The sequence below is a fragment of the Saccopteryx leptura genome, chromosome 1 (assembly GCF_036850995.1).
Source record: "Saccopteryx leptura isolate mSacLep1 chromosome 1, mSacLep1_pri_phased_curated, whole genome shotgun sequence".
Classification (NCBI taxonomy): domain Eukaryota; kingdom Metazoa; phylum Chordata; class Mammalia; order Chiroptera; family Emballonuridae; genus Saccopteryx; species Saccopteryx leptura.
This window is the reverse complement of record NC_089503.1, coordinates 298514638-298527882: the sequence shown is the minus strand read 5'-3', so window position 1 is coordinate 298527882 and position 13245 is coordinate 298514638. Positions and strand designations below refer to the sequence as shown.

Here is a 13245-nt window from a genome sequence, read left to right as displayed (position 1 = left end):
CACAAAACTCGAGAAAGCACAGCCCAGGAAATCTAACCAAGACTGCATATAAGCTTGAATTACCTTTCTGTACAGTATCTGTTTCCTTCTGCAATTTCTTCAGAGTGCAGAAAAGTGGGTAGATTTAGGCACTAAAACATCCTATTAAAAAAAAAGCAAACTGGGTCCTCCCCCCTAAAAAGATGGGAAATGATTTAAGTTACACTGTGTCTGGGCAAAGCTGCCCAAGCACCAGGAAGATGGGGAAAAAATAACATGGCAAATATGCAAGGAAGGGAGAAAGGAAGAAGGAAAAAGAGAGGAGGAAAGGAAGGACAGAGGAAGGGAGAGAGGAAAGGGAAGGATACCAAAGCAAGAGTCACAGCATAAGGAACTAAGTGAAGAGCTTGGTTCAAATAAAAAGAAGAAAATCCTCACACAAACTTTCTACTCAGGAAGAATGATTTCAGTAAAAATGGAAGCTTAAAGGCAGAATAACAAAACGATTGAATGAGATGAAAAGTGGACCTAAAGAAACAAACAAATCAAGGACCAAAGACATCATTTTAGAATCAATAAATAAATTAGAAATATCAAGGAACAGAACAGACACTTCTGAAAATTGAATCACTAGCACAGAAGAAAGAACTGACATACTCACCGTGAATACAGATGAAAATGACAAAAAGATTAAATTATAAAGAAACGAATAGATGCAGAAGAGAGACAAGGATGATCTAACCTAAGGATAACTGATGTCCCTGGGGAGGCAACAATACACAGAGAACAAAAGGTATCTTCAAAGATAGGACACACTATCACCAGATTTAAAGAGCACACTGTTTTGCAGAAAATTTTAGTACAGAACATTCAACACCTAGACATAGCCTAGCTATGCCATGGGGCCACGAGGAATTCTCTGGGATCCAGGCAGAAAAAGCAAATTAACTACAAAGCGTGGCCTCAGACTGTGAATGATAATAAACAGTGGAGTAATGGCTGCAAAATTATAAGGGAAAGAAAGCATAGTATACTCAGCCATGGTATCATTTAGTTTTAAACTAATAGACATCCTCAAATATTAAAAAAACAAAAACAAAACAAAAAACCCTTAGAAATGGCAGTAGCCATGAATGAGTCTTTCTTGAAATAAGAACAAAAAATAGTATACTCAGTCATGGCATCATTTAATTTTAAAGTAACAGGAAGACATCCTCAAAGATTAAAAAAGAAAAAAAATAACCCTCAGGAATGCAGTAATCACGAATGAGACTTCCTTGAAATAAGAACAAAAAGCAATTGACAAGGAAATCCAGGACATGAAGAGATGAGGCAAAGAAGTCAGTCAGAAATGGGGAAGCTATTCTAAAGGACTGAAAACCACTGGGCTTACTTTAACAGAAGAATTTATACTAAATGAGCTTAGTAATTATGATTATAGAATAGAAAATGTTATCAATATAATCAATATAAATTAAAATTATTAGCTGAGGAGAGGTGATGAGCCATAAAGTCACAACACGATTTTTTAGAGCAGTGGTAGTCAACCTGGTCCCTACTGCCCACTAGTGGGCATTCCAGCTTTCATGGTGGGCGGTAGTGGAGCAACCAAAGTATAAATAAAAAGATAGATTTAACTATAGTAAATTGTTTTATAAAAATTTATTCTGCCAAACTTGGCAAAAATCCAACATAAAGTACTTGGTAAGTAATTATTATTATATGCTTTAACTTGCTGTAATTCTGCTTTATAATTTTTATAAAGTCAAGTTACTTCCCTACTTTATAAATCACCATTACTGTGGAACCAGTGGGCGGTTAGAAAATTTACTACTAGCAGAGATACAAAAGTGGGTGGTAGGTATAAAAAGGTTGACTATCCTTGTTTTAGAGCAAAGAATCAATCTAATATATTTAAAGTTGGAATGTATAGTTGAAAAGACGCAGTGATTCCAATCCTGAGGCAGACTTGCTGGAAAGCTACTGATCCTTAAGTCTCAAGCCCCTTCAATGGCAAGGGTGATTTGCTTTTCCCCGGCTGTTAGAAATGTCATAGTAAAGCATTCACATGGTCATGTTTTTGTAAAATACATGCCATTTTATTAAAAAAAGGAATCCCAAACTGTAGAATCTTCCCACAAAATCTCAATCCATTCCTGCTCAACCTCTTCATCTTTTTCATCACCATTTTCTCTAAACCATGACAGGAGATCTTTTCGGAACTAATTCTTGTAGTAAGGAGACATTTCTTTGAAGTTTAACCATTACTTAGCTTTTCTTACTCCCATTTCTCCTGCTGTTCATTATAAGAAAATACATTTTAATGTTTTTATTTAAAAATAGCATCTCAAGTATGATTCCATTGTTGCCATTGTTATGAAAGTCTTCCTATTCACACATTCATTGATCAATCCCTCTGTATATATGTATAGAAAGATGCCTTGAGTGATATTAGCCTAATGTTAAAAAATGGTTATTTCGGCCCTGGCCAGTTGGCTCAGCAGTAGAGCGTCGGCCTGGAGTGCAGGGGACCCGGGTTCGATTCCCGGCCAGGGAACATAGGAGAAGCACCCATTTGCTTCTCCACCACCCCCCCTCCTTCCTCTCTGTCTCTCTCTTCCCCTCCTGCAGCCAAGGCTCCATTGGAGCAAGGATGGCCTGGGCGCTGGGGATGGCTCCTTGGCCTCTGCCCCAGGTGCTAGAGTGGCTCTGGTCATGGCAGAGCAACGCCCCGGAGGGGCAGAGCGTCGCCCCCTGGTGGGCAGAGCATCGCCCCTGGTGGGCGTGCCGAGTGGATCCCCGTCGGGTGCATGCGGGAGTCTGTCTGACTGTCTCTCCCTGTTTCCAGCTTCAGAAAACACACACACACACACACACACACACACACACAAAGAATGTTTATTTCTGGGTAGTGGGATTTAGGGTAATTTTATAAATTTAATATTTTGTATTGTGTGCCTTGCCTGAATTATTATGACTACATATTCAAATATCAAAAGTAACATAGGTATTATTTTTGCTTTAAAATGCCAAGATTTTATCAGGTATTACTTTGGATGGTCAGAACTATGAAGAATTGTGTTTTTCTTCTTTGTACTTTCCTGTATTTGTAAAATTTCCAAAGAGCTGCTTGCAATTTGATATTGTGACTCTTCTTGTTTATTGCTACTGCCCTCACCCAAATCACTACCATCCCTACCTGGACTACTTTAGTAGTCTTCCACGTGGTCTTTTTTGTTTCCATTCTTGTCCTCGTAAAGTCCAGTCTTCACATAGAGGCCAGTGTATTCTTTTCAAAGGTAGAGTTATTGTACATCTGCTTTAACTTCTCCATTTGCTCCACATTGTTTGAGAATAAAACCCTTTGCAACAACCAGCAAGGCTGACCTGAGCTGGCTAGAGTGCAGTCTCACTGGACTCCTGCTCCTTGTCACCCAGACACACTGCACTTGCTCCCCGGAGGGCTTCTTCCGGGAGGCCCTGTGCCCTTTCCCTGCCGTCTCTGCACAGCTGCCTCCTGCTCATCACTCACGCCTGTTTAAGGAACACCTTCTCTAAACAACTTTTTTTTTTTAATTTTCAAAATTAAATTTAATGAGATGACATTGATCAATAAGAGTGCATAGGTTTCAGGTAAATATTTCTACAGCATTTGAAACATTGACTGCATTGTGTGCCCATCACCCAAAGACAAATAATTTTCCGTCACTATTTATTTGTCCCTCTTTACACTCTTCCCCCTGGTAAACACTTCACTTTTGTCTATGTCCATGAGTCTCATTTTTATATCCCACCTATGTTTGAAATCATAGTTCTTAGCTTTTTCTGATTTATTTATTTCACTTAGTATAATGTTCTCCAGGTCCATCCATGTTGTTGTAAATGATCTGATGTCATCATTCCTTTTGGCTGAGTAGAATTCCATTGTATATATGTACCACATCTTCTTTATCCAATCCTCTATTGAGGGACTTTGGTTGTTTCCATGTCTTGACCACCGTGAATAATGCTGTGATGAACATGGGGCTGTATGTGTCTTTACATACCAATGTCTTCGAGTTTGGGGGGTACTCAATAGAGGGACTGATGGGTCATATGGTAGTTCTATTCTTAATTTTTTGAGGAACCACTATACTTTCTTCAATAATGGTTGTACTAACTTACATTCCCACCAATAGTGGATGAGGGTTCCTTTTTCTTCATAGCCTCTCCAATACTTGTTATTACCTGTCTTGTTGATAATAGCCAATCTAACAGGTGTGAGACAGTATCTCATTCTAGTTTTGATTTGCATTTCTCTAATAGCTAGTGAAGATGAACGTCTTTTCATGTATCTGTTGGCCATTTGTTTGTCTTCTTGGGAGAAGTATCTGTTCAGGTCCTCTCCCCATTTTTTAACTGGATTATTTACTTGTTTGTTGCTGAACTTGGAGAGTTCTTTATATATTTTAGATAGTAACCCCTCATTGGAGCTGCTGTTTATAAATATCATCTCCCATTTGGTTGGCTGCCTTTTTGTTTTGTTGTCAGTTTCTTTTGCTGTGCAGAAGCTTTTGAGTATGATATAGTCCCATTCATTTATTGTTGCCTTTACTTCCCTTGCCTTTGGGATCAAACTCTGAATAGCTTTTTGAAAGTAGCATCCTTCTCCTCCAGAAGCCTCTCAAGCACTTCACCCCACTATACAGCCTTCACAGCACTTACTATCTGAGATTCTCTTCTGTCTCTTTATTTACTGGTTTTGTGTCACTCCTCCTGCACTAAGTATCTGCTTTAGGAAAAGGGACCTTGTCTATTTTGCTCAAGATTATATCTCCAGTCCTAAGAATGGTGCCTAGAATATAGCAAACACTGAATAAATATTTCCCAAGTGAAGGAATACACACAAAGATTGTTTCGCAGCTGGAAAAAGAAGGGTTGTGTTTGCAAAGCTGTCTTTTAACTCAGTTGTTTAGAATTCAGAATGAACATTTCCTCAAATAAACCACAATATAAATAATAATTAACTATCAGGGTTAGCCCACAAAAGTCTACCGAACCCATAAGAGGCTAAAGTTTGGACATATGTAACAAAAACACTAGAAAATCCACAGAAGGGCTTATCACTGACATAATATGTACAATTAAAACTAATAACTTCAATTTATTTACAATTATTATTTAACTTTCACATTGGTGGAGTCATTTGATGGCTTTCTGAAGGGGACCTCAGAGCACTTTTAAGGGCTGCATAGCGTTGTGGTCCTGTTTTCTTATTGCATGAAACCTCACTTTATATAGCTTTCCACTACTTTGACAACAGACATATCGCTGGTACCACCTTGAACACTCATCAGTCATGACTTAGGTCACTGTGTCAAAACGTAAAAGAGGAAAGAGCATACTAGTTCCTGGAGGTATTAGGAGAGAGGGGACTACAGAAAGGGTTATGGAGGATGTATGACTTGAAAGATACCCGAGATGCCTGACCTGTGGTGGCGCAGTGGATAAAGCGTCGACCTGGAAATGCTGAGGTCGCTGGTTCGAAACCCTGGGCTTGCCTGGTCAAGGCACATATGGGAGTTGATGCTTCCAGCTCCTCCCCCCCTTCTCTCTCTCTGTCTCTCTCTCCTCTCTAAAAAAATGAATAAATAAAAAATTAAAAAAAAAAAAAAAGAAAGATACCCGAGTTAAGAGCTGTGTGTGAGAGGCGAGAGAAAGTCAGTGATGTGTGGTCAGGAGAGGATGAGGAGGAAGAGTTTCTCCTGCTGGTTAGTAGGGAATTTCATCTTCCCAGACAGCCTGGTTCCCGACTGGAGTGGCTCTGGGTGGGTCAAAGGAGGGAGAGCCTGTGTATAAATAATGCTGAAACTTGGGAGGGACAAAAGCTTTTTAATTTGAAGCTCTGTTCCAATTTTGGTTTGCCATGAGTTTTTATGACTAATCTTCCAGTAGGTTGAAATAAAAAGCATCGTTCACATCAGGAGTATGAACCAACCCTTGGGAGCTATTTAAGAGGCTGTGCCAGACCTTTCATTCCATAGGGAAAGCTATACTACAAGAAACAATTTGAACCAATTATTTTTACAGTAAGTTGACAGTTAAGACAGAAAAAAAAATGTATTAAGAACCAAGAGATATTGCATAAGGGCTGCAAGCCTTTTCTGGTGAAATGAATCACGAAGATACAGGGAAGCAGCTTACTTTTACAGTTGTGTTTTACATTTCTAGATAAATAACTACAACCTGGTCACAGTCTCTAAATATAGGGAATCAAGACTTTTAGAACATTACACAACACAAAACATGCCACCTGTTGCAGTTACAAATACATGCAAGTTGCTCTTAAGCCTTAAAACCAAAAACAGACCATAAAGCTCATGGTTATCAAAGCATTAGTCTAACTGAAACATGCTAAAACGACAGGATGCTCAAATAGTCTTAAAATACCATTTTCTTTTGCCAAGTGTCTTGGTTTTAACATGGCCACAAAACCTGGCCATGACCAATGTCCCTAGAGCTATAGAAATGAGTACTACTGAAACATACGGTCAAGCAGTGCTGAGATTATGCTAGGGTTGCCCAGCGATTCCAACAAGGTCTTCCCCTGTGCTTCAAAGGAGGCTGTCTGCAGTGACAGAGGTGCTGAAGCACACACGGTGTCTAGGAGAATCTCAATGTAGCCATTGATTTTCCAGAGCAAGTCGTGGAGGTTAGTCCTGTGAAGTTAGCAATTTCAGTTTCGTTAGGTTAAACCAAAACCCCAAAGGGATGTGTCCATAAAAACCATTTATATAACACCTCTGTTTTGAGATGTATGTTAAAAAAAAACTATGAAGTATTTAATAATAGAGGGCTCAGACCATGCATTTTTGCTTCTTCCAGTTTAAGTCCTGTTTAGATCTCTGCATTTCTCCCTGTTGCCATGTAAGAAAACTACCAGTAAGTCTTTGCTCTGTAAATACCAGAATCAAGAGATACTGGATAACCATGAATTCTTTTAAAGAAAATTCATCTTCAATTTTCACCCAAACAAGCGAATATAGTCTCACAATTTTTAAAAGAACAACAACAACAAAAATGTCTCAGCTTAACCGCATTCTGACTTTTAAAAAAACCATTTCATGATTCCAGTAAGAGAAAACAAAAATCAGATGAGCAAGAATGGTTTTTATCTCATGCTAGATTTGTAAGAGAAGTTAATTTTTACATGAAAATTACATCTACATAAAAATAGAATGCTGGAACAATGCCTTATTGACAGTTATGTGGGAAGATAAATGCATTTGTGTAAATGTTCTTTTTCAAGCAAATTATTAAATATATTGACAGTAATGAATTTTTTAAAACAATCATTTTAAAGAAGTCAAATATTAATACAAGGGTAAAGACATCATAACTAATATCTTTCACTCAAAGAAATATGCATACAGTAATTTTTCTAAGGCATACTGATATAGTACGCTATTAAATTCAATGGCAAACATTTATGTTTTGTTACTGGCTTTCGTCCACGGAAGGAAAAACTTAGTAACCAACTGATAAATTTGGATTCTGTCCACAATTCCATTCATTAGTGGTGGCCTACAGAAGACCTTGTACTTTGATTGCTGGTATTGGTACTTGTAAATACTAACGAAGTTACTGCTAAGTTACTGCTAAATGTACAAAATGTGTAAAAAAATCAAACATATCTATGGAAATATAAATAGTGTACTTATGGCTTTTAATGACTTTAATCAAGCAGATTTCCTAATTAATTTTGCAAACTGTTCATCCCTCCTGGGACATTATCTGGATTGATAGATATTACTGTGACATATGTTGACACCAGCATCTGGTCAGAAATAGGGATATCAATAAACTCTACCTGGTGTTTCTACAGACCTGCCAATTCTATAAATACTGTCGATGCCTAAGCATTTATTTCAATGTAATATTTGAAGAACATGTCTGACTTCCATTTAGAGAAAGGATAAACCTGCTTCAAAACACATGGTGCTCAAAGATGCTTATTCAATAAATAAATGCTATGAGAATGACTTGATTATAAATTGGAAAGCACCTATCTGACAACATTTAAAAGAGTATTAACAACATCACAAACGATTACTGGGAATGCCTTTCCTGTACCATGTACTGTCTGCTCTTTTACACCCTATGTAGAATATGTAAAGTAACTTTAAACAAATACTATTTTAGAAAAAGCTATTTCTTAATGTGTCAGCCTACTGTACAGTTAATTAACAGACAACAAATGTGTCAGAATTCAATGAATGCATACGAATTTCATCAAACCTGCAAGCTTTTGTATTGTTAACTGTTTAGTGGTTATCATTAATTGCTGACAAATAAATGCACTTACACAGTCTCATTAAAAACTAGTTACCTCCAGATATGTTATTAAATGCTGTAGCATGCCGTCTGTATCTATATCGCATAATTTTTTTCCTGGTGAGTTCATCTTCACATAGAGGCAAAACACTGTGCTCTCTGGTCCCCCTTAGCAGTACTATAACAATAAAGAGTCTCTCATTCCCAAGACATGGATCTATTATCATTCTACTGTCCCCAGTTTAAAAGAAAATGTTGTTTCCACTGCAAGTGTCAAAGTGCAACAACCAAAGTAACTCCAGTGCAGTAAAATGAAGTTTTGGCAATTAGCAACTGCAGGATAAAGTTCCCATCCTTGAACAGGGAGCCCTGTCTCTTTACTGCTTTTTCCAACACCACATTTCTACCCCTACATTCTGAAATTAAAAAAAAAAAAGCCTTTGCAACAATATTTTTGTATGACACTGTCACAAGCATCCCAGGTAGGGTGTACCTGTTTTAATTTCATTTGTACCATTTACTCCTCTCTCTTCCATCTGATTCAGGAGGATCACTGTCATCACACCAAGCACAACCAGGACCAACAGAACAGAACACTTTTGAAGAAGGCTTTACAGTGGAATAATGCCAGTACCAGTCATTATACCCTATTTTGTCACAGAGCCATGAACACTATGGACTCAAATGACCCAGACGCCACCAGCATCTCCTTGCTCGAGCACATCCACTGAGTACAAATAACACAGGAATGAAAGGAACGTCAGAGAGGTTTTCTAATCTTGCCTCTCCCTTCCAGCTCTGAAAAGACTGAACTTCAACACGAATCTACCCTACGGTAAAGACTTCCAAAGAGGAGAATTGCAGACTCCCTTGGTAACGTGTCAGTGTTAAGAAAAGTCTTAAGTTGTGCCTAAATTCCTCATGTTGCCTCTAATTCTATCTTTCTGGATGCAACAGTCTCCAGAGCAAACACTAACCCGATTAGTCAGTGTCTAAGCATTGTTGAGGACCCCAAAGTTCAGATGCCTCCAGTGTACCAATGCAACACCTCCGGTGCATACATGCCGCAAGGGGGCTAAATTTTTAGTCTTCTCAAACTAACACCGCAGTCACTCAGTCTAGGAGAAATGGTAACTATCTCTTAAAATGCAAAGCCTTGGACTAAACTGCCCATTTGTTTTAAGGGCTTGTTTACAGACGGCTAGTTTTCCTAGAGGAAAACAAAACAAACAAACCAAATCAAAAGAAAAAAGAAAAAGAAAACCCGCGGTGGTGGCAGCATCCTTAAAAAACAAGACCTCGCTTGGCTTTGGCAAGTTTTTAACCTGGAGTAAAATTACATCCAAGTTACAACCACGGGAATTGGGATTTCAGTGGAAACGCTGACCCGACCTTCACTAGAGCAGCGAACCGCAGTCCCTGCCGCGCTGTGACTGCCCACGGCGTAGCGCCGGGAAGTCCGTGCCCACTCCCCCTCCGAGTGGTCAGTGCATCAGAAATCCGAGAGCGGCGGCACGCTCCACACCAGCCCTTCCAGCGTCTCGGCTGCCTGCTACTCCGAAAGGTGATTCAAAGCACACCTGGAAATTACATGTGTCGGCGAGGCTTTCTAAGGCTGAAGACAAATGACCTTTGGAAAATAGATACTCACGAAAGTCAAACCATTTGGAAAGACATCCTGCAATTTACCGCTTCAAACTCCCCGCAACCCCGAAGAGGAGGAAAGAAAGGGAAATGCACCCACCCGGGGGTGGGCACAGATCACCAAATCAGGTTTAAAAAAAGCAGCCCACACAGTATAGACCAAAAGCCTAGGCTGCAACAAACAACCCGGCACCCCTTTCCGCAGCCTCCCCGGATTTTTCGACTCCGCTTCCTCATCCCCCCCGCCCCAGCAGCAGCGCCACTTCGCGCAGTGGCATCTCTGCGAGCGGGGGCCGCGGACCGCGGGGGAAGCCGTGCCCCGCGCCGCCCGCAGCCACGCCGCCACTCACCCGACCCTCTCGGCACTGGCGACGGCAGCGGCCGCGGCTGCGGGCTGGCTGCAAGCCGGGATCCGCGAGGGCTGGCGGGCTCGCGTCCCCGAGGACGCGAACATGTGGCTGGAACCTCCGCTCCCCTAGCCGGAGCCTCTCAGCATCTTTCCGAGGGCCGGAGCGAACGCGAGAGACACGGCGAGGGCGAGCGCGCCGCGAGGGGCGGGAGAGGCGCCGGGCCGAGCTCTCCCGCGAGCTCCCCGCGCCCGCGCGCGCGCGCCACCCACCGCGCCCCGCACCACAGCCCGCCGCGCGCCTCCGCCCGCGCTCGGCCCCACGCGGCGCGCGCCAGCCCGGGCGGCGGCGGCGGCCACGGCCGCGGCGCTTCCTCCTTCGAGCGCCGTCTCCGGGGCTGCCGGCGGCGCTGTTCATTGTTCTGCGGCCGCTACCCGGGGTGGGCGGCCCGGGAGGGCCAGAGGTGTCGGCGCAGTTGCCGAGGAGGGCTCACCTCTCAGTCGGACCCCGGCGGGGAGAGCGACTCGGCCCGGGCACGGCGCGCGGGGGCTCCGGGCGCGCGGGGGCTCCCTCCTCCCGCACGCGCTCCCGCCCGGCGCCCGGCGCATCCTGTGTTACTATGGATATCTCGTTCCTCACCGCCCCCTCCTCGCACTCCGAGAGGCCAACGCAGAGGCAGCAGCCAGCACACCGCAGGCGCCCAGGTGACCAGCTCGGCAGCGGTGGCAGCAGCCGCCACCGCCGCCGTCACTGCCGTCACCTCCGCTGGGGAGAGGAGGAGTTGGGAAAAGAAGGTAAAGGCAGGTCCTGCTCTACCCCTGAAGTCACTTTGAGTTGCCACCAACTAAGCTGCTTCGAGTTCTCCACGCAAGAGAAGCCACAGCCATTCTCAACACGTAGGGACTGGTGGCCCCGCCCGAGCGATTTAGCGTTGCATTTGTTCTCAGAGGTGGATGATCGCCCTCAACAGACTTGGGAAATCAGGGTTAAGATGTGGAGCAACATTTTGATAGTGTACAAACACCCTCTCACCCCTGCGTCACGTTTACATTTACTTTGGCAGAGGTTCACTTCAAAATTGTGCCAATTAAATGAAGTAAATCAGACCTTAAATGACAAAGCTTCCCTTTCTCTTTTTAAAAGATCCCAATGGTTTTTCTTGCTATGAGCAAATAAAAATAATGTGTGGCTAATATACTACTTAATATCATAACATTTGAATGAACATATCTAGCAACCCACACACTTCAGTTCTTTGGTGTTCAACATTCCATCGAAAAGTGTGAGTTGCTTACTTAGTCTGAGATAAGAACCATAGATCTTCACAGAGGATAAACGACACCTGAAAACTAAGCAACAGCCCCCAAACTGTGAAAAAAAAATAGGTTAGAGTGAAGGTAGGTCAAGTAAGAGTATTTAAGGAAACATATAACATGATGAACTCCAAACAGTACTAATAACCCATTATGTAGGGTGCTTTCCTTTCCTAAACTTTAAGAGTACCTGTATATAGTAAGGCCTCACTTGACGTTGTGGATAGGTTCTTGGAACTGTAATGAGGGGAGGTACAGCATCACCAATTTTACCATAGGCTAATTGATATAAACAACAGTTACATTCCTACAGCATCTTATCAACGTTACAACACAAGGACTTACAACAAAAGGACCTGCTATACATTTGTTGTCTTAAAGTCAAAACAAAAATTTTGATCAACTGCAAAACATCAGGCACTAAAACAAAAAATGTGAACCAATTCTTGTATAGTATGTAACCTTTACTGAGCACTTAAGGTTTGTTGGGCATCTGTGAATTACTTAAGTCTCACAATTCTATGAGGTAGGCTTCATTTACTGTCCTCCCTTTTCAGATGAACAACAACAAAAATGCTTAGATCTTCATCTAGTCTTATAGAACAACATTCACTTCCTTAAACAAGAAACAATAAATGTCCATTGTTTTGTCAACTCTCACCGTCATTGTCTGCTTTTGTGAAGTTCAAGTTGACAGTGTACCCTGAAGACAACCTGCTAGCAAGGGGCAGGACCGGGATATAAACCCAGACCTGCCAGGCTCCAGACTGTGAGCCTTTAACCACATAGAAACTGTTTCCCATTCACATAAAGACTTTATTGAGCCTTTTGATTTTATGTCTTAGACTACAGAAAGAGAAACAGATTGGACATGACCTTCTTGACTGGGGCATGTTTGGATAGCTCTGAATTTGTGATCAGAAATGGGTTTGGAAGTCAGTCCACTTAGTTCTGTTTCTCAGTCTGCCATCCGAACAACAGGACTTGAGGCAGAATAGGTGTTTTAGTGGTTTCCCAGTCGCAGGAATGACTGAAGGGCATTGCTCTCTTCTGGATATTGTTCACTGGCAACAATATTAGGTTATCTCGAAGAGATGTCAATTTTCAGGAGTGAACTACAGGCTCATCGATGCTATCATTCTTGCATGGTGTCCTGTCCTGTGCACTGCATAGTTATTTGGGCTCTATAGGGCATTTTGTGTCTGCACTACCTTTAGAGAGTTTGTGCTTAACTGCTTGAGGGAGATGGGAGGAAAAGTTACTGTCCATGGTGCCTGTAACTGATACTCCAATTCAGCAAAATCCGCTCACACAATACTATAATCCTGTAAATTAACTTTGTCATGGCACTAATGAAATTTGGTGATAACCTAAAGATATGAGTATTAAAACACAAAGGTCTTACCAGTGTAATCTCTTACTGGTTTCAGTAAAAACATAAAATAGTTCACAGAAGAATGACTTTGTACTCTGTGGTAGTAAAATAGCCTTGCCCTGGCTGGTTTAGCTCAGTCTGTTAAGAGAATCTTCCTGAAATGACAAAGTTGCTGGTTTGATCCCAGCCAGGGAACACATTGGAAGCAACTGAGGAGTGCACGACTGAGTGGAACAACAAATGAATGCTTCCCTTCTCCCTTCCCTCTTTCTCC

At 41.9% G+C, this 13245-nt stretch overlaps 1 protein-coding gene across 7 annotated transcripts in view; it reads right to left on the bottom strand.

Moving 5' to 3' along the window:
• Positions 1-13245, bottom strand: part of ANKS1B (ankyrin repeat and sterile alpha motif domain containing 1B) — a 1043795-nt gene that overhangs the window by 156186 nt on the left and 874364 nt on the right. The window lies entirely within an intron of this gene.